We start from the raw sequence: 26902 nt of genomic DNA on the forward strand, positions 1-26902 counted from the left end.
AACCCTTGACCCTTACCTCTATCAGAGAAATGTCCCAGGTAACTAACCCTAACCCTTGACCCTTCCATCTATCAGAGAAATGTCCCAGGTAACTAAACCTAACCCTTGACCCTTATCTCTATCAGAGAAATGTCCCAGGTAACTAAATCTAACCCTTGACCCTTACCTCTATCAGAGAAATGTCCCAGGTAACTAACCCTAACCCTTGACCCTTACCTCTATCAGAGACATGTCCCAGGTAACTAACCCTAACCCTTGACCCTTACCTCTATCAGAGAAATGTCCCAGGTAACTAACCCTAACTCCTTGACCCTTCCATCTATCAGAGAAATGTCCCAGGTAATTCAAACCTAACCCTTGACCCTTACCTCTATCAGAGAAATGTCCCAGGTAATAACCCTAACCCTTGACCCTTACCTCTATCAGAGAAATGTCCCAGGTAACTAACCCTAACCCTTGACCCTTACCTCTATCAGAGAAATGTCCCAGGTAACTAACCCTAACCCTTGACCCTTACCTCTATCAGAGAAATGTCCCAGGTAACTAACCCTAACCCTTGACCCTTACCTCTATCAGAGAAATGTCCCAGGTAACTAACCCTAACCCTTGACCCTTCCATCTATCAGAGAAATGTCCCAGGTAACTAACCCTAACCCTTGACCCTTCCATCTATCAGAGAAATGTCCCAGGTAACTAAACCTAACCCTTGACCCTTACCTCTATCAGAGAAATGTCCCAGGTAACTAACCCTAACCCTTGACCCTTACCTCTATCAGAGAAATGTCCCAGGTAACTAACCCTAACCCTTGACCCTTATCTCTATCAGAGAAATGTCCCAGGTAACTAAATCTAACCCTTGACCCTTACCTCTATCAGAGAAATGTCCCAGGTAACTAACCCTAACCCTTGACCCTTACCTCTATCAGAGACATGTCCCAGGTAACTAACCCTAACCCTTGACCCTTACCTCTATCAGAGAAATGTCCCAGGTAACTAACCCTAACCCTTGACCCTTCCATCTATCAGAGAAATGTCCCAGGTAACTAAACCTAACCCTTGACCCTTACCTCTATCAGAGAAATGTCCCAGGTAACTAACCCTAACCCTTGACCCTTATCTCTATCAGAGAAATGTCCCAGGTAACTAAATCTAACCCTTGACCCTTACCTCTATCAGAGAAATGTCCCAGGTAACTAACCCTAACCCTTGACCCTTACCTCTATCAGATAAATGTCCCAGGTAACTAACCTTAACCCTTGACCCTTATCTCTATCAGAGACATGTCCCAGGTAACTAAACCTAACCCTTGACCCTATCAGAGAAATGTCCCAGGTAACTAACCCTAACCCTTGACCCTTATCCCTATGGAGACTTCACATTTACTGTACAGGACAATGCCACCTTATAATGGCTTCATCTTATATAGCATTATAGAGCGTTTTGGCAATGTCAACTTATAATGTTATTATACAATGTTCAACATCTACAACACACACGCATACACACATGCATACACACACATGCATACACGCATACACGCACACACACACACACACACACATACACACACATACACACGCATACACACACATACACACATACACACACACGCATACACACACACGCATACACACACGCATACACACACGCATACACACACACACACACACACACACACACACACACACACACACACACACACACACACACACACACACACACACACACACACACACACACACACACACACACACACACACACACACATAATTCACCCAAGCTCTCATCCCCTCCCATGCCTCCTGTGTAGCTGTGTGTGTTCTGAAGCTAGCAGAGTTAAATAACCCTAGTTAGAAGAGTATTGTTTCTCTACAGGCACCTTACCTTGAGGTCAAGAGGCAGATGGACAAGCATGATCCTTTAGCTCACCCCTTACTGACATGGTAAGAAACCCCTTTACTGACATGGTAAGAAACCCCTTACTGCCATGGTAAGAAACCCCTTACTGACATGGTAAGAAACCCCTTTACTGACATGGTAAGAAACCCCTTACTGCCATGGTAAGAAACCCTTACTGACATGGTAAGAAACCCCTTACTGACATGGTAAGAAACCCCTTTACTGACATGGTAAGAAACCCTTACTGACATGGTAAGAAACCCCTTACTGACATGGTAAGAAACCCCTTTACTGCAATGGTAAGAAACCCTTACTGACATGGTAAGAAACCCTTACTGACATGGTAAGAAACCCTTACTGACATGGTAAGAAACCCTTTACTGCAATGGTAAGAAACCCCTTACTGACATGGTAAGAAACCCCTTACTCCCATGGTAAGAAACCCTTACTGACATGGTAAGAACCCCTTACTGACATGGTAAGAAACCCTTACTGCAATGATAAGAATTCCTTACTGCCATGGTAAGAAACCCCTTACTGCCATGGTAAGAAATCCCTTACTGACATGGTAAGAAACCCTTTACTGCAATGGTAAGAAACCCCTTACTGCCATGGTAAGAAACCCCCGTACTGCCATGGTAAGAAACCCCTTACTGCAATGATAAGAATTCCCTTACTGCCATGGTAAGAAACCCCTTACTGCCATGGTAAGAAACCCCTTTACTGCCATGGTAAGAAGCCCCTTACTGCCATGGTAAGGACGGTGAGTCTCACGTCCATCCAACCCCATCCTGACTCCTGACTTACCATTGTGTACCATTGTTCTTATATTTTCTACCGTTGTGTACCATTGAGACATTACCATTCCAGGCCTTTACTGCAGAGCAGTCAGAAACCCTGGCTGTCATATTGAATGTAAACAGACAAACATCATGATACATTTATACCAGAAACACTTTAACAAATGAGGAGACGGGAATATCGATGGGCTGCTAAGCTAATTGCCACGCAATCAGCTTCTAAAAGTCAGGGTATGAGTACAGAATGCACCACGCGGCCCAGAATGCACCACGCGGCCCAGAATGCACCACGCGGCCCAGAATGCACCACGCGGCCCAGAATGCACCACGCGGCCCAGAATGCACCACGCGACCCAGAATGCACCACGCGGCCCAGAATGCACCACGCGGCCCAGAATGCACCACGCGGCCCAGAATGCACCACGCGGTCCAGAATGCACCACGCGGTCCAGAATGCACCACGCGGTCCAGAATGCACCACGCGGCCCAGAATGCACCACGCGGTCCAGAATGCACCACGCGGCCCAGAATGCACCACGCGGCCCAGAATGCACCACGCGGCCCAGAATGCACCACGCGGCCCAGAATGCACCACGCGGCCCAGAATGCACCACGCGGCCCAGAATGCACCACGCGGCCCAGAATGCACCACGCGGCCCAGAATGCACCACGCGACCCAGAATGCACCACGCGGCCCAGAATGCACCACGCGGCCCAGAATGCACCACGCGACCCAGAATGCACCACGCGACCCAGAATGCACCACGCGGCCCAGAATGCACCACGCGACCCAGAATGCACCACGCGACCCAGAATGCACCACGCGGCCCATTGACAACCTCGGGCCTTGTACTCAATGGGTGTTGATACGAATCCAATGGAGTTTCCCGATCTCATCATTTCTTAAAATATTTCTGACTTCACCACCCACAGAAACTGTATGATTGGACACTTACAGAGATATACAACAACAGTCACTTTGCTGGAAGTGTTATATTACAAAGTGTTAAGACTATAAACATTTTTCTTATTCCCCCCCCCCTTCAGGGTAATATCCAGTAACAGGTCACACATCGTCAAACTTCCAGTTACCAGAGTGAGTTTTATATTCCCTTTTAATACACCTTTATGTACCTCCTCAGGTGCAATTAAGAGTATTTTAAATGAAATTAAAATTGCGTCGTTTGTCCTTAATTAAGAGAAGATGAGAGAAATACGAGAACTGAACATCGGTTTGATATCACATTGTTCACTTTACTGGCTTTCACCATCTAATGGTCTTAATTACTGAATAATTCACTCCATTTAAAAGGTGTTTAAGTAGAGGGTTGAACAGGACGTTATGCAGATTTGTTTTAAACAATCCCTGGTGATGATATCTCTACATTTATGGTTATTAAGTCTGGCTTAACATGATGTAGTATCTATATATTTATGGTTATTAAGTCTGGCCTAGACTTGAAGTAGTATCTATATATTTATGGTTATTAAGTCTGGCCTAGACTTGAAGTAGTATCTATATATTTATGGTGATTAAGTCTGACCTAGACATGATGTAGTATCTATATATTTATGGTTATTAAGTCTGGCCTAGACTTGAAGTAGTATCTATATATTTATGGTTATTAAGTCTGGCCTAGACTTGAAGTAGTATCTATATATTTATGGTGATTAAGTCTGACCTAGACATGATGTAGTATCTATATATTTATGGTGATTAAGTCTGACCTAGACATGATGTAGTATCTATATATTTATGGTGATTAAGTCTGGCCTAGACATGATGTAGTATCTATATATTTATGGTGATTAAGTCTGACCTAGACATGATGTAGTATCTATATATTTATGGTTATTAAGTCTGGCCTAGACATGATGTAGTATCTATATATTTATGGTGATTAAGTCTGGCCTAGACATGATGTAGTATCTATATATTTATGGTGATTAAGTCTGGCCTAGACATGATGTAGTATCTATATATTTATGGTGATTAAGTCTGGCCTAGACATGATGGAGTATCTATACATTTATGGTTATTAAGTCTGGCTGAATTCAAATACTGAGCTATATTGTCAAAACAAAATGGGAAATTATATTATTTTATACTAATATATTTCTTTCTCTCAAAAAGATAGGTTTCAAAAATGACTGTTGTCAATACCTTTCAATATCTTTCAATACCTTTCAATACCTCAGCTTGTGGGGATAATGACACTGTCAATACCTTTCAATACCTCACCTTGTGAGGATAATGACACTGTCAATACCTTTCAATACCTCACCTTGTGGGGATAATGACACTGTCAATACCTTTCAATACCTCAGCTTGTGGGGATAATGACACTGTCAATACCTTTCAATACCTCACCTTGTGGGGATAATGACACTGTCAATACCTTTCAATACCTCACCTTGTGAGGATAATGACACTGTCAATACCTTTCAATACCTCACCTTGTGGGGATAATGACACTGTCAATACCTTTCAATACCTCACCTTGTGAGGATAATGACACTGTCAATACCTTTCAATACCTCACCTTGTGAGGATAATGACACTGTCAATACCTTTCAATACCTCACCTTGTGAGGATAATGACACTGTCAATACCTTTCAATACCTCACCTTGTGAGGATAATGACACTGTCAATACCTTTCAATACCTCACCTTGTGAGGATAATGACACTGTCAATACCTTTCAATACCTCACCTTGTGAGGATAATGACACTGTCAATACCTTTCAATACCTCACCTTGTGAGGATAATGACACTGTCAATACCTTTCAATACCTCACCTTGTGAGGATAATGACACTGTCAATACCTTTCAATACCTCACCTTGTGAGGATAATGACACTGTCAATACCTTTCAATACCTCACCTTGTGAGGATAATGACACTGTCAATACCTTTCAATACCTCACCTTGTGAGGATAATGACACTGTCAATACCTTTCAATTCCTCACCTTGTGAGGATAATGACACTGGCAATACCTTTCAATACCTCACCTTGTGAGGATAATGACACTGTCAATACCTTTCAATACCTCACCTTGTGAAGATAATGACACTGTCAATACCTTTCAATACCTCACCTTGTGAGGATAATGACACTGTCAATACCTTTCAATACCTCACCTTGTGAGGATAATGACACTGTCAATACCTTTCAATACCTCACCTTGTGAGGATAATGACACTGTCAATACCTTTCAATACCTCACCTTGTGAGGATAATGACACTGTCAATACCTTTCAATACCTCACCTTGTGAGGATAATGACACTGTCAATACCTTTCAATACCTCACCTTGTGAGGATAATGACACTGTCAATACCTTTCAATACCTCACCTTGTGAGGATAATGACACTGTCAATACCTTTCAATACCTCACCTTGTGAGGATAATGACACTGTCAATACCTTTCAATTCCTCACCTTGTGAGGATAATGACACTGGCAATACCTTTCAATACCTCACCTTGTGAGGATAATGACACTTTCAATACCTTTCAATACCTCACCTTGTGAGGTTAATGACATAGTCTTTTCAACCTACAAGAACAAAAATATGAGATTCTAGAACACATACTATCATAATAATTGATACAAATACTGGGGTTAATGGCACTGAGCTTTTATTCTAGAATGTTTTCTTAGATTCTAGAACACATCGGGAGTGAATCTTAGAATGTTCCTCCGTACAGAATCTTTCCAGATCGTTGATATCCTTCATCTGTTCTTATGGCCCTTTTCAATTCAAACCGCAGTGTTTCAAATGGGGGTTTAAGCCCGGAGACTTTGTTTGATGTGTGCTCGGGTTGATTGTCTTTCTTGGAAAATCTACTTGTGGCCAAGTTTCAGCCTCATGGCATGGGTAATCAGGTTTTTGGTTCAAATGTCCTGGAACTGGGTAGAGTTCACGATGCCGTTGACCTTACCAAGAGCCCCAGGACCAGCGGAAGGTAAAATATCCAGGCGTTTACATTTGTTGGATGACGTGGAAATAGAGCTCTTTGGCCAGGCACACCAGTGGGGGGTTTGGATGTCGACATGAGGATGCATGAGCAAAACATAACCCTATATACCTACTGAAAAATATGGTAGGGCAATTGTATTAGTTTAAAATAATATAATTTCCCATTTACTTGAGCATAATATAGCTCAGTTTTTTAAATTATACATTTTATACATTTAATTTTTATAAAATGGTATCAATAAATAAAAAACTGAGCTATAAAGTATGCTAAAGTAAATTGGGAAATTATATTATTTTAAACTAATACAATTGCCCACCAGCATATTTGATATCCAATATGGCACCCTATTCCCTATGTAGTGCACTACTTTATATTGACCCTATTCCCTATGTAGTGCACTACTTTATATTGACCCTATTCCCTATGTAGTGCACTACTTTATATTGGACCCTATTCCTATGTAGTGCACTACTTTATATTGACCCTATTCCCTATGTAGTGCACTACTTTATATTGGACCCTATTCCCTATGTAGTGCACTACTTTATATTGGACCCTATTCCCTATGTCGTGCACTACTTTATATTGACACTATTCCCTATGTCGTGCACTACTTTATATTGACCCTATTCCCTATGTAGTGCACTACTTTATATTGGACCCTATTCCCTATGTAGTGCACTACTTTATATGGCACCCTATTCCCTATGTAGTGCACTATTTTATATGGCACCCTATTCCCTATGTAGTGCACTACTTTATATGGCACCCTATTCCCTATGTAGGCCACTACTTTATATGGCACCCTATTCTCTATGTAGTGCACTACTTTATATGGCACCCTATTCCCTAGTAGTGCACTAGTTTTGATACAGGGAATAGGGTGTCATTTAGGATGCATCCTGTAAGTGATAAGTCTCTGGTGTTGTTGTCTCCTGTCTCTCGTGTCACGACTGCAGCAGCTGAAGTTCATGCACACCCCACACCAGTTCCTCCCACTCAACAGTCCTCCTGCCAAAGAGTCCAACTTCCGAGCTGCCAAAAACCCTTCGGAAGTACCTTCGCTTCCAGTAGGAATGTTTTTCTTACGTCTACCAGTAGCTAGCTACACATCAGCCCCACACTCGTGAACGCAACACAATGTGTTTTTACTCTTGTGCTCTTACACTGATAACTGTTTTGTTTTCAGGATATTTTTTCAGAATATGTTTTCAGAATATGTTTTCAGGATATGTTTTCAGGATATGTTTTCAGGATATGTTTTCAGGATATGGTTTCAGGATATGTTTTCAGGATATGTTTTCAGGATATGTTTTCAGAATATGTTTTCAGGATATGTTTTCAGAATGTTTTCAGAATATGTTTTCAGAATATGTTTTCAGGATATGTTTTCAGAATATGTTTTCAGGATATGTTTTCAGAATATGTTTTCAGAATATGTTTTCAGAATATGTTTTCAGAATGTTTTCAGAATATGTTTTCAGAATATGTTTTCAGGATATGTTTTCAGAATATGTTTTCAGGATATGTTTTCAGGATATGTTTTCAGGATATATTTTCAGAATATGTTTTCAGAATATGTTTTCAGGATATGTTTTCAGGATATGTTTTCAGGATATGTTTTCAGGAGTGACTGCTCTTTTTAGTGGAAGAACACTTTACATAAAGTGTGTATGTATAATGCATTATGATTCAGTTATTATAATGCTATGGAGGATTAGAGCGACACCTTTATAATATATTTTAACATATTTTAATTTCTCTCAGTGGTTCTCACATAGAGAATTGGCACTCCATTTTGAGAAACGGTTTGGTGGTTGCATCCAACACAAGACTTCAGGTAAACAACAACAACAACATCCGAGGAGGTATACAATGTGTTTATCAACCCCTTAAAGGCACAAACTGTGATTTGAAATGCCTGACCCTTGAGACTAGTTTGTTTGGTATGCTGTGGGGTGGGGGCTGGTTTGGTATGCTGTGGGGTGGGGGCTGGGTTTGGTATGCTGTGGGGTGGGGCTGGTTTGGTATGCCGTGGGGTGGGGGCTGGTTTGGTATGCTGTGGGGTGGGGGCTGGTTTGGTATGCCGTGGGGTGGGGGCTGGTTTGGTATGCCGTGGGGTGGGGGCTGGTTTGGTATGCTGTGGGGTGGGGGCTGGTTTGGTATGCTGTGGGGTGGGGCTGGTTTGGTATGCTGTGGGGTGGGGGCTGGTTTGGTATGCTGTGGGGTGGGGGCTGGTTTGGTATGCTGTGTGGGTGGGGGCTGGTTTGGTATGCTGTGGGTGGGGGCTGGTTTGGTATGCTGTGGGTGGGGGCTGGTTTGGTATGCTGTGTGGGTGGGGTGGGGGCTAACACCTCTTTGCTTGCAAATTCACAGTTACCATACATATTTAATATACAGTACATTGCATATCGCACGATAAAGTGGAACGGACAGCGTTTTTAAACTACTTTGCAGATATGAAACAAACAGACAATCATAATAATATCAGTGAACCATATCAAATCTCCAGTTTGTGCACCGAAAAACAACTTTATAAAAAGGCTTTAAAATAGTTTCTGTGTGACTCAACGTTCCCACGACGAAGAGAAAAGCATATTGTTGTCAGAATAGACAGTTCAACGCATGACTCATATAATTCACCAATACATTTCTTGTTAAATCCCCCCAAAATATATTGCTTTCAGGTTGTAAATAACAGCTGGTAACATTGTTCGCTTCCTGCAGCCATTTCGGGATGCACTATTTCAGTTTCGATCACTCAATATTTTTGGATAGAAAAAAATGAACAAATGTAACTAAGGCTGGGAATGTTACAATGCAATCAAACTAGCAAAGTGCAATGATCACAAGTCAGTCACAAGGTGGTTAGTAGACTAGCTTATCTATTTATGTATCTATTTATTTAGCAACCTAAAAAAACACAGAGTCGAACGTTAACTAACGAACTAGCTGCTGGGAGGATGTCATGTCATTGGATAAGTGGGTGAGTGGCCGACGCCCCACTTGACAGGCGGTCATTGGCAGGCACGTTCCCATTCAGTAGTCAAAACGTGGGTTGAGACAGGCGGTCATTGGCAGGCAAGCTGCAACAGGGCGAGCAGGCTACTATTCCCACATCCTTTATCAGTGCAATTTTGACAGCCAACGAGCTGGACAGGTTTGAGAGGGTTTATCTAGTGTTCCCTCATTAGAGTTGAGCTCATCTCGCTCTGGCTAGCATTAGTTGTTTATCTTGTTGTTGTTCTTGTTGTTGTTGTTGTTGTTGTTGTTGTGCATAGGAGAAAGCCTACCTGTTCATGGTTGTATGATCAATAGGACTGTAAAGTTCCCAAATGTAAGAGGACTCCCGTGGTGTTTTACATATTTACAGAAATCCATTCAGGTGTATTTTGTGTCTTTTGGTGAATGTGTTCTAATGATCTCAAGTCACGCTGTTGCTACTGATGACAGGCCCTACTGCCTGTAAACACACAGTCCAGTTCATAGTGAATGATGACAGGCCCTACTGCCTGTAAACACACAGTCCAGTTCATAGTGAATGATGACAGGCCCTACTGCCTGTAAACACACAGTCCAGTTCATAGTGAATGATGACAGGCCCTACTGCCTGGAAAACACAGTCCAGTTCATAGTGAATGATGACAGTCCCTACTGTCTGGAAACACACAGTCCAGTCCCTACTGTCTGGAAACACACAGTCCAGGTCCTACTGCCTGTAAACACACAGTCCAGTCCCTACTGCCTGTAAACACACAGTCCAGTCCCTACTGCCTGTAAACACACAGTCCAGTCCCTACTGTCTGGAAACACACAGTCCAGTTCATAGTGACTGAGAGGTCCTACTGTCTGGAAACACACAGTCCAGTTCATAGTGACTGAGAGGTCCTACTGCCTGTAAACACACAGTCCAGTTCATAGTGACTGATGACAGTCCCTACTGTCTGGAAACACACAGTCCAGTTCATAGTGCCTGTAAACACACAGTCCAGTTCATAGTGAATGATGACAGGTCCTACTGTCTGTTAACACACAGTCCAGTTCATAGTGAATGATGACAGGCCCTACTGTCTGTAAACACACAGTCCAGTTCATAGTGAATGATGACAGGCCCTACTGTCTGGAAACACACAGTCCAGTTCATAGTGAATGATGACAGGCCCTACTGTCTGGAAACACACAGTCCAGTTCATAGTGAATGATGACAGGCCCTACTGTCTGGAAACACACAGTCCAGTTCATAGTGAATGATGACAGTCCCTACTGCCTGTAAACACACAGTCCAGTTCATAGTGATTGATGACAGGCCCTACTGTCTGGAAACACACAGTCCAGTTCATAGTGAATGATGACAGGCCCTACTGTCTGGAAACACACAGTCCAGTTCATAGTGAATGATGACAGGCCCTACTGTCTGGAAACACACAGTCCAGTTCATAGTGAATGATGACAGGCCCTACTGCCTGTAAACACACAGTCCAGTTCATAGTGAATGATGACAGGCCCTACTGCCTGTAAACACACAGTCCAGTTCATAGTGAATGATGACAGGCCCTACTGCCTGTAAACACACAGTCCAGTTCATAGTGAATGATGACAGGCCCTACTGCCTGTAAACACACAGTCCAGTTCATAGTGATTGATGGCAGGCCAGTGTAGAAAATGGCTTATTTGCATAAAGGCCTACTGTAGCTCTGATTGGCTATGGCGCAGCAGTCTGTGTCTGGTCCCGGACAAGACTGACATGTTTTTTTATTGGGTTTGATTTCCTGTAGTGTCTATTAATTGTCCAAACGCAAGGCCGCTTTCCCATTCTATATTGCTATAGAATTCTCACAAATGCATTACTCTATGTCATTCCCAAACATTCTATGATTGTATGAAAATCACCATATTTAAGTGCTCGCTTCTCAGAATAATAAAAAACAAGGCAGCATATTCTTCCTGGGTGTATTTTTGAATAGATTTTAATCAGATTTATTGTTGCTAAGACGCTGTCAGTTCCACTTTAAAGGCCTCTAATATTTTGGTAATTGTATCTCTGTCTGCAGCTCCATGGCGCCATCTATGGGAGTGGAATCTATCTCAGCCCAATGTCAAGCATATCCTTTGGTTACTCAGGTACCTAAGTCTCGGATGGAGCAAACAGCATTAGGTCAGGGGTTAATGACCCGTTCTCTTGGTAACTTTGAGAAGGGACAACAAATTGTTGTTTTGGATGAATTACTGTTCTGTCTCTTTAAAATGTAATGGTTGTTTTTGATTAATTACTGTTCTGTCTCTTTAAAATGTAATGGTTGTTTTGGATGAATTACTGTTCTGTCTCTTTAAAATGTAATTGTTGTTTTTGATTAATTACTGTTCTGTCTCTTTAAAATGTAATGGTTGTTTTTGATTAATTACGGTTCTGTCTCTTTAAAATGTAATGGTTGTTTTTGATTAATTACTGTTCTGTCTCTTTAAAATGTAATTGTTGTTTTTGATGAATTACCGTGCTGTCTATTTCAATTAAATGTATTTATAAAGCCCTTTTTACATCAGCTGATGTCACAAAGTGCTATACAGAAACCCAGCCTAAAACCCCAAACAGCAAGCAATGCAGGTGTAGAAGCACGGTGGCTAGGAAAACTCCCTAGAAATGCCAAAACCTAGGAAGAAACCTAGAGAGGAACAAGGCTATGAGGGGGTGGCCAATCCTCTTCTGGCTGTGCCGGGTGGAGATTATAACAGAACATGGCCAAGATGTTCAAATGTTCATAGATGACCAGCAGGGTCAAATAATAATAATCACAGTGGTTGTAAGAGGGTGTAACAAGTCAGCACTCAGGAGTAAAATGTCAGCTGGATTTTCATAGCTGATCATTCAGAGTTCGAGACAACAGGTGCAGTAGAGAGAGAGAGTCGAAAACTGCTGGTCTGGGACAAGGTGATACCCGTGAACAGGTCAGGGTTCCATAGTCGCAGGCAGAACAGTTGAAACTGGATCAGCAGCACGGCCAGGTGGACTGGGGACAACAAGGAGTCATCATGCCAGGTAGTCCTGGGACATGGTCCTATGGCTCAGGTCAGTTGAAACTGAGCAGCAGCACGGCCAGGTGGACTGGGGACAGCAAGGAGTCATCATGCCAGGTAGTCCCGAGGCATAGTCCTAGGACTCAGGTCCTCCGAGAGAGAGAAAGAAAGAGACAAAGAGAGAATTAGAGAGAGCATACTTAAATTCACACAGGACACCGGATAGGACAGGAGAAATACTCCAGATATAACAGACTGACCCGAGCCCCCGACACATAAACTACTGCAGCATAAATACTGGAGGCTGAGACAGGAGGGGTCAGGTGACACTGTGGCCCCATCCGATGATACCCCAGACAGGGCCAAACATGCGGGATATAACCCAACCCACTCTGCAAAAGCACAGCCTACTACTAGAGGGATATCCTCAAACCACTGAGACAAGGCCGAGTATTGTCCACGAAGATCTTCCCCATGGCACAAACCTGAGGGGGCGCCAACCCGGACAGGAAGATCACGTTAGTGACTCAACCCACTCAAGTGACGCACCCCTCCTACTGACGGCACCAGTAAGCCAGTGTCTCAGCCCCTGTAATAGGGTTTGAGGCTGAGAATTCCAGTGGAGAAAGTGGAAATGGCCAGGCAGAGACAGGGCTGTTCGTCTGTCGGGCACGTTTGTATCCCTTGGCCAGACTACACTCAATCATTGGACCTACTGAAGAGATGAGTTTTCAATAAAGACTTAAAGGTCGAGACCGAGTTTGAGTTCCTCAGTTAGGTGGTTAACTGATTGTTGTACTCCAACGTCCTTGGGTAGGGAGGAGGGAGTCTGGAATGGCATCTAGGAATCTCTGGGTTGTCAGAGAATGAGGGAGTCTGGAAGGGCATCTAGGAATCTCTGGGTTGTCAGAGAATGAATAGTGCGGCTTTGATAATCCTTTGTTGGGGTCTGTACAGATTATTTGTTTTGCGATTGCAAACGTAATACAATGGTGGTCCGATAGTTTAGGATTATGAGGAACAACATTAAGATCCACAACATTTATTCCACGGGACAACACTAGGTCCAGAGTATGAATGTGGCAGTGAGTAGGTCCGGAGACATGTTGGACAAAACCCACTGAGTCGATGGTGGCTCCAAAAGCCTTTTGGAGTGGGTCTGTGGACTTTTCCATGTGAATATTGAAGTCACCAAAAATATGAATGTTATCTGCCATGTCTACAAGGTCAGATAGGAATTCATGGAACTCAGTGAGGAACGATGTTGGCCCAGACGGCCCAGTCGCTATAAAAAGTGATTGAGTAGGCTGCATAGATTTCATGACTAGAAGCTCAAAAGATGACAACACAGTCATTTTCTTGGGGTCAGAATTTAAATTTGCTATTGTAATGTTAGCAACACCTCCATCTTTGCAGGAGGCGCGGGGATATGGTCACTAGTGTAGCCAGGAGGAGAGGCCTCATTTAACACAGTAATTTAATGTTTCAGTAAGGCCAATCACATCAAGATTATGATCAGTGATTAGTTAATTGACTATAAGTGCCTTGGAAGTGAGGGATCGAACAATAATTAGCCCTATTTTGAGATGTGAGATATCAAAATCTCTATCAATAAGGAGGTCTGCTACCCATTGTGGATGTAGAGGAGTTAGAGCCCTGTTTTAGATTAATTACCATTCTGTCTATTTAAAATGTAAAGTTTGTTATGGATGAATTGCCGTTCTATTTGAAATGTAATATTTATTCTAGATGATCTGTCTATTTGAAATGTAATAGTTGTTTTGGAGGAATTATCATTCCGTCTATTTAAAACGTAATAGTTGTTTAAATAGACAAAATATTTCATGCTCATGATCATTTCTAACATTGATCTTTCTCTCCATTCAGGGATGAACAAAAAGCAACAGAAGGTTGCTTCAAAGGACCAAACTGCGACAAACAAGACCAACTTACATTTGCAGGTTAGCATGAGGACATTTACACTTCTGCAAGGTGTTGATGAAACAGGGGTAAAATGGAATATTCTGGGGAAAATTAACATTTTTATTCACTAGAGATGTGTCCTTTTGCAGTCAACAAAGAAAGGACAGCAGCCCCAGTTTTTGCAAAGTCGGAACCTAAAGTGCATAGCCTTATGTGAAGGTACGTATGTGCTGGGGTCGTCACCAACTTCTATACTCCTATGAGAATGGCGCCGGACAAAGATGGCTGCCGTTTTAAAGGGCTCCTAATCAATTGTGCTATTTCTTTTTTTTTTTTTTTGCATTGTTTGTAACTTATTTTTGTACATAATGTGTCTGCCATCATCTCTTATCACCGAAATGAGCTTCTGGATAGTAGAACAGCGATTACACAACTCAAACTTTTTTCTTTAACGAGTCGGACACGAATGACTTACTGCTGACACTGGACCAGTCCCAAATCCCTGTCATACGCATTAAGAACAGATGCCGATACAGGGGACGCAGATACGGGTGCCTTGTGAGAATATCGTCAGTGAGTGGGTAACCCACCTCTACCATCTATCCTATTGGCCAACGTGACATTAAAAACTATAATATCTTATGTTTCACTGAGTCGTGGCTGAACGGCAACAAGGATAATATACAGTTGGCTGGGTTTTCCATGAATCAGAAAGATAGAACAGCTGCCTTCAGTAAGACAAGGGGTGGTGGTCTGTGTCTATTTGTAAATAACAGCTGGTGCACAAAATGTAATATTAAGGAAGTCTCAAGGTTTTGCTTGGCTGAGGTAGAGTATCACATGATAAGATAAGCTGTAGACTACACTATTTACCAAGCGAGGATTCATCTATATTTTTCATAGCTGTCTATTTACCACCACAAACCGATGCTGATACTAAGACCTCACTCATTGAGCTGTATTCCACCATAAGCAAACAAGAAAATGCTCATCCAGAAGTGGTGCTCCTAGTGGCCGGGGACTTTAATGCAGGCAAACTTAAATCCGTTTTACCTAATTTCTACCAGCATGTTACATGTGCAACCAGAGGGAAAAAAACTCTAGACCACCTTTACTCTACCCACAGAGACGCATTCGAAGCTCTCCCTCGCCCTCCGTTTGGGAAATCTGACCATAATTCTATCCTCCTGGTTTTTGCTTTACAAGCAAAAACTAAAGCAGGAAGTACCAGTGACTCGCCTAATACAGAAGTAGTCAGATGATGCAGATGCTATGCTACAGGACTGTTTTTGCTAGCACAGACTGGAAAATGTTCCGGGATTTCATCTGATGGCATTGAGGAGTATACCACATCAGTCATTGGTTTCATCAATAAATGCATTGATGATGTCGTCCCCACAGTGACCATACGTATATACCCCAACCAGAACCCATGGATTACAGGCAACATCGGAACCGAGCTAAAGGCTAGAGATGCCGCTTTCATTGAACGGGACTTTAACCCTGACACTTATAAGAAATCCCGCTATGCCCTCTGACGAACCATCAAACAGGCAAAGCGCTAGTACAGGACGAAGATTAGACTACCAAGGGAAGCCCATCCACGAGCTGCCCAGTGACACGAGCCTACCAGACCAGCTAAATTATTTCTATGTGTGCGTCGAGGCAAGCAACACTGAAGCATGAATGAGAGTACCAGCTGTTCTGGACGACTGTGTATCACGCTCTCTGTAACCAATGTGAGTATGACCTTTTGTGAGGTCAACATTCACAAAGCCGCAGGGCCAGACGGATTCCCAGGATGTACTCTGAGCATGCACTGACCAACTGGCATATGTCTTCACTGATATTTTCAACCTCTCCTTGTCTGAGTCTGTAATACCTACATGTTTCAAGCAGACCACCATAGTCCCTGTGCTCAAGAACACTAAGGTATCCTGCCTAAATGACAACAGACCCGTAGCACTCACATCCGTAGCCATAAAGTGCTTTGAAAGGCTGGTAATGGCTCACATCAATACCATTATCCCAGAAACCCTAGACCCACTCCAATTTGCATACCGCCCCAACCGATCCACAGATGACGCAATCTCTATTGCACTCCACACTGCCCTTTCCCACCTGGACAGACGGAATCTGACTTTGTGGCTGGGGAATCTGACTTTGTGGCTGGGGAATCTGACTTTGTGGCTGGGGAATCTGACTTTGTGGCTGGGGAATCTGACTTTGTGGCTGTGGAATCTGACTTTGTGGCTGGGGAATCTGACTTTGTGGCTGGGGAATCTGACTTTGTGGCTGGGGAATCTGACTTTGTGGCTGTGGAATCTGACTTTGTGGCTGTGGAATCTGACTTTGTGGCTGGGGAATCTGACTTTGTGGCTGTGGAATCTGACTTTGTGGCTGTGGAATCTGACTTTGTGGCTGTGGAATCTGACTTTGTGGCTGGGGAATCTGACTTTGTGGCTGTGGAATCTGACTTTGTGGCTGTGGAATCTGACTTTGTGGCTGGGGAATCTGACTTTGTGGCTGTGGAATCTGACTTTGTTGCTGTGGAATCTGACTTTGTGGCTGTGGGATCTGACTTTGTGGCTGGGGAATCTGACTTTGTGGCTGGGGAATCTGACTTTGTGGCTGTGGAATCTGACTTTGTGGCTGGGGAATCTGACTTTGTGGCTGTGGAATCTGACTTTGTGGCTGGGGAATCTGACTTTGTGGCTGTGGAATCTGACTTTGTGGCTGTGGAATCTGACTTTGTGGCTGGGGAATCTGACTTTGTGGCTGTGGAATCTGACTTTGTGGCTGTGGAATCTGACTTTGTGGCTGTGGGATCTGACTTTGTGGCTGGGGAATCTGACTTTTGTGGCTGTGGAATCTGACTTTGTGGCTGTGGAATCTGACTTTGTGGCTGGGGAATCTGACTTTGTGGTTGTGGAATCTGATTGTGGCTGTGGAATTTGACTTTGTGGCTGTGGAATCTGACTTTGTGGCTGGGGGAATCTGACTTTGTGGCTGGGGAATCTGACTTTGTGGCTGGGGAATCTGACTTTGTGGCTGTGGAATCTGACTTTGTGGCTGTGGAATCTGACTTTGTGGCTGTGGAATCTGACTTTGTGGCTGTGGAATCTGACTTTGTGGCTGTGGGATCTGACTTTGTGGCTGTGGAATCTGACTTTGGCTGTGGGATCTGTCTTTGTGGCTGTGGAATCTGACTTTGTGGCTGTGGGATCTGACTTTGTGGCTGTTGAATCTGACTTGTAGCTGTGTAATCTGACTTTGTGGCTGGGGAATCTGACTTTGTGGCTGGGGAATCTGACTTTGTGGCTGTGGAATCTGACTTTGTGGCTGGGGAATCTGACTTTGTGGCTGTGGAATCTGACTTTGTGGCTGTGGAATCTGACTTTGTGGCTGTGGAATCTGACTTTGTGGCTGTGGAATCTGACTTTGTGGCTGTGGAATCTGACTTTGTGGCTGTGGGATCTGACTTTGTGGCTGTGGAATCTGACTTTGGCTGTGGAATCTGACTTTGTGGCTGTGGAATCTGACTTTGTGGCTGTGGGATCTGACTTTGTGGCTGTTGAATCTGACTTTGTAGCTGTGTAATCTGACTTTGTGGCTGGGGAATCTGACTTTGTGGCTGGGGAATCTGACTTTGTGGCTGTGGAATCTGACTTTGTGGCTGGGGAATCTGACTTTGTGGCTGTGGAATCTGACTTTGTGGCTGTGGAATCTGACTTTGGCTGTGGAATCTGACTTTGTGGCTGTGGAATCTGACTTTGTGGCTGTGGGATCTGACTTTGTGGCTGTTGAATCTGACTTTGTGGCTGTGGAATCTGTCTGACTTTGTGGCTGTGGAATGTGACTTTGTGGCTGTTGAATCTGACTTTGTGGCTGTGGAATCTGACTTTGTGGCTGTGGAAGCTAGTGGAAACCCTGGGCTGAACCAACCAAAGAACAACAATGGAGATGTATTAACTGATGACATATATGTGAACTAAATGTAAATATATATGTTTGTGTCCTTCTGTGTCTCTTCCAGTCATCACGTCCCCTGACCTGCACAAACATGGAGACATCTGGGTCGTCCCAAACACCGACCACGTCTGTACACGCTTCTTCTTCGTGTAAGTCTTACTGCTTTGCTTTATCTTGGCCAGGTCGCAATTGTAAATGAGAACTTGTTCTCAACTTGCCTACCTGGTTAAATAAAGGTGAAATAAATAAATAAGTATACGACCACAGCTGTACATGCTTCTTCTTCGTGTTAATACGACCACAGCTGTGGTTAATTTGTAAGTCGCTCTGGATAAGAGCGTCTGCTAAATGACTTAAATGTAATGTAAATGTACATGCTTCTTCTTCGTGTAAGTATACGACCACAGCTGTACATGCTTCTTCTTCGTGTAAGTATACGACCACAGCTGTACATGCTTCTTCTTCGTGTAAGTATACGACCACAGCTGTACACGCTTCTTCTTCGTGTAAGTATACGACCACAGCTGTACATGCTTCTTCTTCGTGTAAGTATACGACCACAGCTGTACACGCTTCTTCTTCGTGTAAGTATACGACCACAGCTGTACACGCTTCTTCTTCGTGTAAGTATACGACCACAGCTGTACACGCTTCTTCTTCGTGTAAGTATACGACCACAGCTGTACACGCTTCTTCTTCGTAAGTATAACCACAGCTGTACACGCTTCTTCTTCGTAAGTATACGACCACAGCTGTACACGCTTCTTCCTACGTATAAGTAGTAAAAACACGACCGTGTTCATACAGACAGTGGTGTCAAACTCATCAAAGCAGACTTTCTATATTTCCTTTCGACAAACCCAAAGAGAGGTTTTACATCTCAATAATATATCTGATATTACAAGTGAACAACTTTATCTCAGTTGAAAAGCTGGAGTGCCAACTGTGAATATGTTCTGATCACAGGGTTGGTAGGAGTGATATTATTGTGTGTTTCTTCTGATCCAGCTATGAAGATGGTCAGGTGGGAGATACAAGCATCAACACACAAGACGCTGGCATCCATCGAGAGATCCTACGAGTCATCGGCAATCAGACTGCCACGGGATGAACCTCGCTGAAACGGAAATATCCTTCCCGTAATTCTGCTGCCGCCACCTCCCGGCTCAAAGCTGCTGAAGCCCGCCGTAAACACGTGTGTTTCCGACCAATGTAGAGAACACACCAACAACTTAGCAAAAGTTTGAAATCTTCAAGGAAACCTTGATGAAATCAACAACACATATTTACAACTGAAACACAGCAAAACTCTTTCGGGAAGAACACATTTTGCTAAGACTATGAAGAATCCTGTTTTTCTGAAGACACGGTACGTCTCTGTTTGACTGATTGGGACGACTTCGTTTTTTTTTATAGAGAACATTTAAAAACGGTTAAACTCTTTGGTGAATATTTTGAGACTTCTCGCTCGTAGATGTGGGACCTTTTCAGCAAAAATAACGATTATTGTTCCCTTCCTGTCTAGCAAAAAGGTCCCATCTATCTGACCTTATTTACTGTAAAAGAGTTGTATCTTTTCAAAATACAATGTACTTTATGTATACTGGAGGTGTTAATATGCACTTCATTTTTCTTAATGTCATACATTTGTTCTAACAACTGAGTCATAAACTAAAAAGCCCCCCCCCACACACTTGATTATTTTAAAATTAAACAAAAGAATAGTTGTATTTTCCGACGGTGGTGTGATATGTTGGTTACCATTCCCTGTCGACTGAGGGACAACAGGAATAGACACATTAGGCCCAGGATTCTATCAGGCCTGCAGGGAGTTCTGGGTGTACTAGATCTGTCTTTCTCGTTGAAAGCCACTCTTAAGAAGTGGTAGATTGGTTCTGTGTGTGTTATTTTACGCTTCCTGTTCTTAAATTACATTTTAACGTCTTTTTACTTTCGGTTTTGTACACCAGGTTGAAACAGCTGAAAATACAATATTTTGGGTTTTTGAAAATATATTTTACAATATATTATCTACACTATACTTACTATGTTTTGTTACATAAACGGAAATTAAGCAAACTATTAGAAATTTAGCAACTAGGAAATGACAGAGCGATTTTCTGCACAGTGTACCGTTAAAGGGAATTTACCATTGAGCCGACATCTGCCGTGTTTACTTAGAAGGCCATCTCCTCGACCGTGGTAACATTGCCTTTAAATGGTGCATCGCCCAAAAGGGCCGATTTGGATTGAAGTGTGTAAGAGCTTTCAAAGAGACGTCATCAAAACATGAGCAGAAACGATTTGATTGAAGTGTGTAAGAGCTTTCAATGAGACGTCATCAAAACATGAGCAGAAACGATTTGGATTGAAGTGTGTAAGAGCTTTCAATGAGACGTCATCAAAACATGAGCAGAAACGATTTGGATTGAAGTGTGTAAGAGCTTTCAATGAGACGTCATCAAAACATGAGCAGAAACGATTTGGATTGAAGTGTGTAAGAGCTTTCAATGAGACGTCCTCATTTAGGAAGTAGATCAGTTTCTTTCACATATCATACCAGGAAATGTATATATTGGTTTCTTCTCCTTTCATAGGGGGTCTACTGGTTTACAATAGCAAAGACTTAGACTCCAGTCAAGAATAGATACATTTGATAAATTCATAAGTTCTGCACACTTACCACTCACAACCAGTTTAAATAGAATATCACGGATTTAAAAAGCTATTTAGTATTAACACATGTCAGATTGATCTTTATACTTTGATTAAAACTATGGGTAGATGTGGATGTATAATCGGAGCCCCAATTAAAGAACATTTTAATGCTGTTCCTTTTGTTTAGGGGGTGTCTATACATACTAAGCATTAGTGTTTGCTGCTTGCCTATATATTTCAGTGCTTTTAAAGACCAATCAGATCTCAGCTGTGCTTTTAAAGACCAATCAGAGCTCAGATACTATCCCTTGTTTTCACTGTAAATGATATATTTATTATGAAATTATGATGGTTTAAAGTAGACATTGATATAGGTCATACTGGACACCAACCAATCTGATAAAAAAATTACTGTAAATCACAGGTCATATTTTTTTAATGCATTTTTTTTCATCACTAATGATTTTACAGTTTAAATATATGACGTTATTGTAACAGATATAGGTAAATAAATACATTGACGTAATTTAGCAGACGCTCTAATCCAGAGTGATTTACAGGCGCAGTTACAATCCAGTGCCTTGCTCAAGGGCACGTCAACAGATTATTCACCCAGTTGGCTCAGGTAATTCAAACCAGCGACCTTTCGGTTACTGGCACAACACTCTTAACTGCTAGGCTACCTGCCGCCCCACCGCTAGGCTACCTACTCCCGCTGGCTAACTGCTCTTAACCGCTAGACTACCTGCGCTTAACACCTAGGCTACCTGCTCTTAAACGCTAGGCTACTTTCTCTTAACCCCTAGACTACCTGCTCTTAACTGCTAGGCTACCTGCTCTTAACTGTTAGGCTACCTGCTCTTAAATGCTAGGCTACCTGCTCTTAAATGCTAGGCTACTTGCTCTTAACCCCTAGACTACCTGCTCTTAACCAATAGGCTACCTGCTCTTAAAAGCTAGCCTACATGCTCTTAACCGCTAGCCTACCTGCTCTTAACCGCTAGCCCATCTGCTCTTAACCGCTAGGCTACATGCTCTTAACCGCTAGGCTACCTGCCGGCCCACCGCTAGGCTACCTGCTCTTAACCATTAGGCTACCTGCTCTTAACCAGTAGGCTACCTGCTCTTAACCCCTAGGCTACCTGCCGGCCCACCGCTAGGCTACCTGCTCTTAACTGCTAGGCTTCCTGCTTTTAACCAATAGGCTACCTGCTCTTAACCGCTAGGCTACATATTCTTAACTGCTAGGCTACCTGCTCTTATCCGCTAGGCCTCCTTCTCTTAACCTCTAGGCTACCTGTTCTTAACTGCTAGCCTACCTCCTGTTAACCGCTAGGCTACCTATTCTTAACTGCTAGGTAACCCCTAGGCTACCTGCCGCCCCACCGCTAGGCTACCTGCTGTTAACCGCTAGGCTACCTGCCACCCCATACATAGAAGACAGTGAAGGCAAATGAGCAACATGTTGTTTTATTGCATCATTCAGTGACCAGTGATTTCATATTAATATTTTTTGCAATATCTGTCTTGGAACAGTAATGTGATCCTGGTGGATGTTGATTTTGTGATATTACATGTTATATCATGCTAACAACAGTGTTGAGAACGGATGTTACATCTGCTATATTTACACTTGAAACACATTCATATACCAAACATTGTCAACGATTTTCTTTTACTTCAGGATTTGTTTTATATATGCATGTTTTGTTAATGGATGAGAAATTATGTTCTGAAAAAATATTTACTATTTGTGAATGATGGGATTATAATTTGACCTCTAATCCATTCATTATTAATTTAAATTCATGATCGCGTTTTTTATTTTAAGCTACGGTAACACAGTATCCTGAATCTCACGAAAGAAGGAGGAGCATATTGTTGAACTGGAGGCATAATCGAGAACACCGAGTGATGACAGCTCATGACTGTAAATTCAGAAGGAACTCAAAAGTTTTCCAGAAATCTACAGTTTCTCCATTATGACAGGAAATTTAAATCAGTTGAATGGAGACCAATAAACAACACAATATAATGGTCGGCAGTATATTTCCTTCGATCCACTTTGTGGTTGAGTGTTTCTGTTGATTTGGATGTCTTTGTATTTTCTGCACAATTATAGTGAATAAAAGGTATTCTATGATTATGCTATTTAGCGTTTGGTGCCTTATAGACATGTGGATTAATGGTAATATATTACAATACATATGGAATATATTGTTGATATTACCACAACAAGGAGGCCAAATATTTTATTTATTTGAGTTTTTATGGCTTTTTCTTTATTTTGCCAATTACTGGAGCTTTTTTTGTGTGGGGGGCTTTTAACAAATTATGGAAATAGCAGCTTATGTACTTGTTTATGTTCATTAAATTTCAAACTTGCTGAAAAAAAACAGAATTGATATTTTACTGGTGTTGCTACGTTACAAACCACAATTCCACCTTCATATGTACGTGTGTGTATGTAAAGTAAACTATATACATGTCATAGATATTATTTGAAAAATAATCTAGCAAGGTCTTAATTTTCACAGTAGTGGGTCAACCTAGAGCAGCTGTGAATGCATATGCATTTGTGGCCATTTTTTTCCCCCCCCTTCAATGTTGCATACCGGTAGTTGTAAGATGTGCAGAAGAGGTGTCCATAGAGTCCTTTTGACCTCCAGTACATCCTGTACACGGCTCAGCTAGTCAGGTTCACGTAAACATAGATATTAAACCACAACGTTAAGTATTTACATCCTACAGACACTATTGTCCTTTCCTTTTACTTCCATAATGGAATAACCTGATGTTATCAACAATTAAAGGGACATTTCACTACTGCTCTATTTCACTGTATATGTCTCTTAATGTTATTATTTCACTGTATATGTTTATTAGTGTTATTATTTCACTGTGTATGTATATTAGTGTTATTATTTCACTGTATATGTCTCTTAGTGTTATTATTTCACTGTATATGTCTATTAGTGTTATTATTTCACTGTATATGTCTATTGGTATGTTATTATTTCACTGTATATGTCTATTAGTGTTATTAATTCACTGTATATGTCTCTTAATGTTATTATTTCACTGTATATGTCTATTAATGTTATTATTTCACTGTATATGTCTATTAGTGTTATTATTTCACTGCATATGTCTATTAGTGTTATTATTTCACTGTATATGTCTATTGGTATGTTATTATTTCACTGTATATGTCTATTAGTGTTATTAATTCACTGTATATGTCTATTAGTGTTATTATTTCACTGTATATGTCTCTTAATGTTATTATTTCACTGTATATGTCTCTTAATGTTATTATTTCACTGTATATGTCTATTAATGTTATTATTTCACTGTATATATCTATTAGTGTTATTATTTCACTGTATATGTCTATTAGTGTTATTATTTCACTGTATATGTCTATTAATGTTATTATTTCACTGTATATGTCTATTAGTGTTATTATTTCACTCTATATGTCTCTTAATGTTATTATTTCACTGTATATGTATCTTAATGTTATTATTTCACTGTATATGTCTATTAGTGTTATTATTTCACTGTATATGTTTAGTAGTATGTTATTATTTCACTGTATATTTACATTTACATTTACATTTAAGTCATTTAGCAGACGCTCTTATCCAGAGCGACTTACAAATTGGTGCATTCACCTTATGACATCCAGTGGAACAGCCACTTTACAATAGTGCATCTAAATCTTTTAAGGGGGGTGAGAAGGATTACTTTATCCTATCCTAGGTATTCCTTAAAGAGGTGGGGTTTCAGGTGTCTCCGGAAGGTGGTGATTGACTCCGCTGTCCTGGCGTCGTGAGGGAGTGTGTTCCACCATTGGGGAGCCAGAGCAGCGAACAGTTTTGACTGGGCTGAGCGGGAACTGTACTTCCTCAGTGGTAGGGAGGCTAGCAGGCCAGAGGTGGATGAACGCAGTGCCCTTGTTTGGGTGTAGGGCCTGATCAGAGCCTGGACTAATATGTCTATTAGTGTTATTATTTCACTGTATATGTTTATTAGTATGTTATTATTTCACTGTATATGTCTCTTAATGTTATTATTTCACTGTATATGTCTATTAGTGTTATTATTTCACTGTATATGTCTCTTAATGTTATTATTTCACTGTATATGTCTCTTAATGTTATTATTTCACTGTATATGTCTCTTAATGTTATTATTTCACTGTATATGTCTCTTAATGTTATTATTTCACTGTATATGTCTGTTAATGTTATTATTTCACTGTATATGTCTCTTAGTGTTATTATTTCACTGTATATGTTTATTAGTATGTTATTATTTCACTGTATATGTCTCTTAATGTTATTATTTCACTGTATATGTTTATTAGTATGTTATTATTTCACTGTATTTGTCTATTAATGTTATTATTTCACTGTATATGTTTATTAGTATGTTATTATTTCACTGTATATGTCTATTAATGTTATTATTTCACTGTATATGTCTATTAGTGTTATTATTTCACTGTATATGTCTATTAGTGTTATTATTTCACTGTATATGTCTATTAATGTTATTATTTCACTGTATATGTTTATTAGTATGTTATTATTTCACTGTATATGTCTATTAATGTTATTATTTCACTGTATATGTCTATTAGTGTTATTATTTCACTGTATATGTCTATTAGTGTTATTATTTCACTGTATATGTCTAATGTTATTATTTCACTGTATATATCTATTAGTGTTATTATTTCACTGTATATGTCTATTAATGTTATTATTTCACTGTATATGTCTATTAGTGTTATTATTTCACTGTATATGTCTATTAGTGTTATTATTTCACTGTATATGTCTATTAATGTTATTATTTCACTGTATATGTCTCTTAGTGTTATTATTTCACTGTATATGTCTCTTAGTGTTATTATTTCACTGTATATGTCTATTAGTATGTTATTATTTCACTGTATATGTCTATTAGTATGTTATTATTTCACTGTATATGTCTCTTAGTGTTATTATTTCACTGTATATGTTTATTAGTATGTTATTATTTCACTGTATATGTCTATTAGTGTTATTATTTCACTGTATATGTCTATTACTGTAATTATTTCACTGTATATGTCTATTAGTGTTATTATTTCACTGTATATGTCTCTTAGTGTTATTATTTCACTGTATATGTCTCTTAGTGTTATTATTTCACTGTATATGTCTCTTAGTGTTATTATTTCACTGTATATATCTCTTAGTGTTATTATTTCACTGTATATGTCTATTAATGTTATTATTTCACTGTATATGTCTATTAGTGTTATTATTTCACTGTATATGTCTATTAGTGTTATTATTTCACTGTATATGTCTATTAATGTTATTATTTCACTGTATATGTCTATTAATGTTATTATTTCACTGTATATGTCTATTAGTGTTATTATTTCACTGTATATGTCTATTAGTGTTATTATTTCACTGTATATGTCTATTAGTGTTATTATTTCACTGTATATGTCTATTGGTATTTTATTATTTCACTGTATATGTCTCTTAGTGTTATTATTTCACTGTATATGTTTATTAGTATGTTATTATTTCACTGTATATGTCTATCGTATATGTATGTTATTATTTCACTGTATATGTCTATT

The 26902-nt window shown here is 40.7% G+C and overlaps 1 protein-coding gene and 2 long non-coding RNA genes across 15 annotated transcripts in view; 2 read left to right on the forward strand and 1 right to left on the reverse strand.

Annotated features, from left to right (window-relative positions):
• Positions 1-26902, forward strand: part of parp8 (poly (ADP-ribose) polymerase family, member 8) — a 279851-nt gene that overhangs the window by 117164 nt on the left and 135785 nt on the right. The window lies entirely within an intron of this gene.
• On the forward strand, positions 1594-7677 carry LOC127907114 (uncharacterized). The gene is made up of 3 exons (XR_008063268.1): positions 1594-1943; positions 3747-3795; positions 7647-7677. It is a non-coding gene; the product is annotated as an uncharacterized LOC127907114 (long non-coding RNA).
• LOC127907113 (uncharacterized) lies at positions 4693-6769 on the reverse strand. Of its 9 annotated transcripts, none has more exons than XR_008063267.1 (4): positions 5787-6769; positions 5228-5657; positions 5056-5098; positions 4693-5012 (listed from the first exon to the last, which is right to left on the reverse strand). It is a non-coding gene; the product is annotated as an uncharacterized LOC127907113 (long non-coding RNA). The 9 variants fall into 9 exon arrangements; XR_008063259.1 differs by having other exon boundaries at positions 5056-5141; positions 5185-5657; XR_008063264.1 differs by having other exon boundaries at positions 5142-5657.

Source organism: Oncorhynchus keta, chromosome 14 (assembly GCF_023373465.1).
Source record: "Oncorhynchus keta strain PuntledgeMale-10-30-2019 chromosome 14, Oket_V2, whole genome shotgun sequence".
NCBI classification, from domain to species: domain Eukaryota; kingdom Metazoa; phylum Chordata; class Actinopteri; order Salmoniformes; family Salmonidae; genus Oncorhynchus; species Oncorhynchus keta.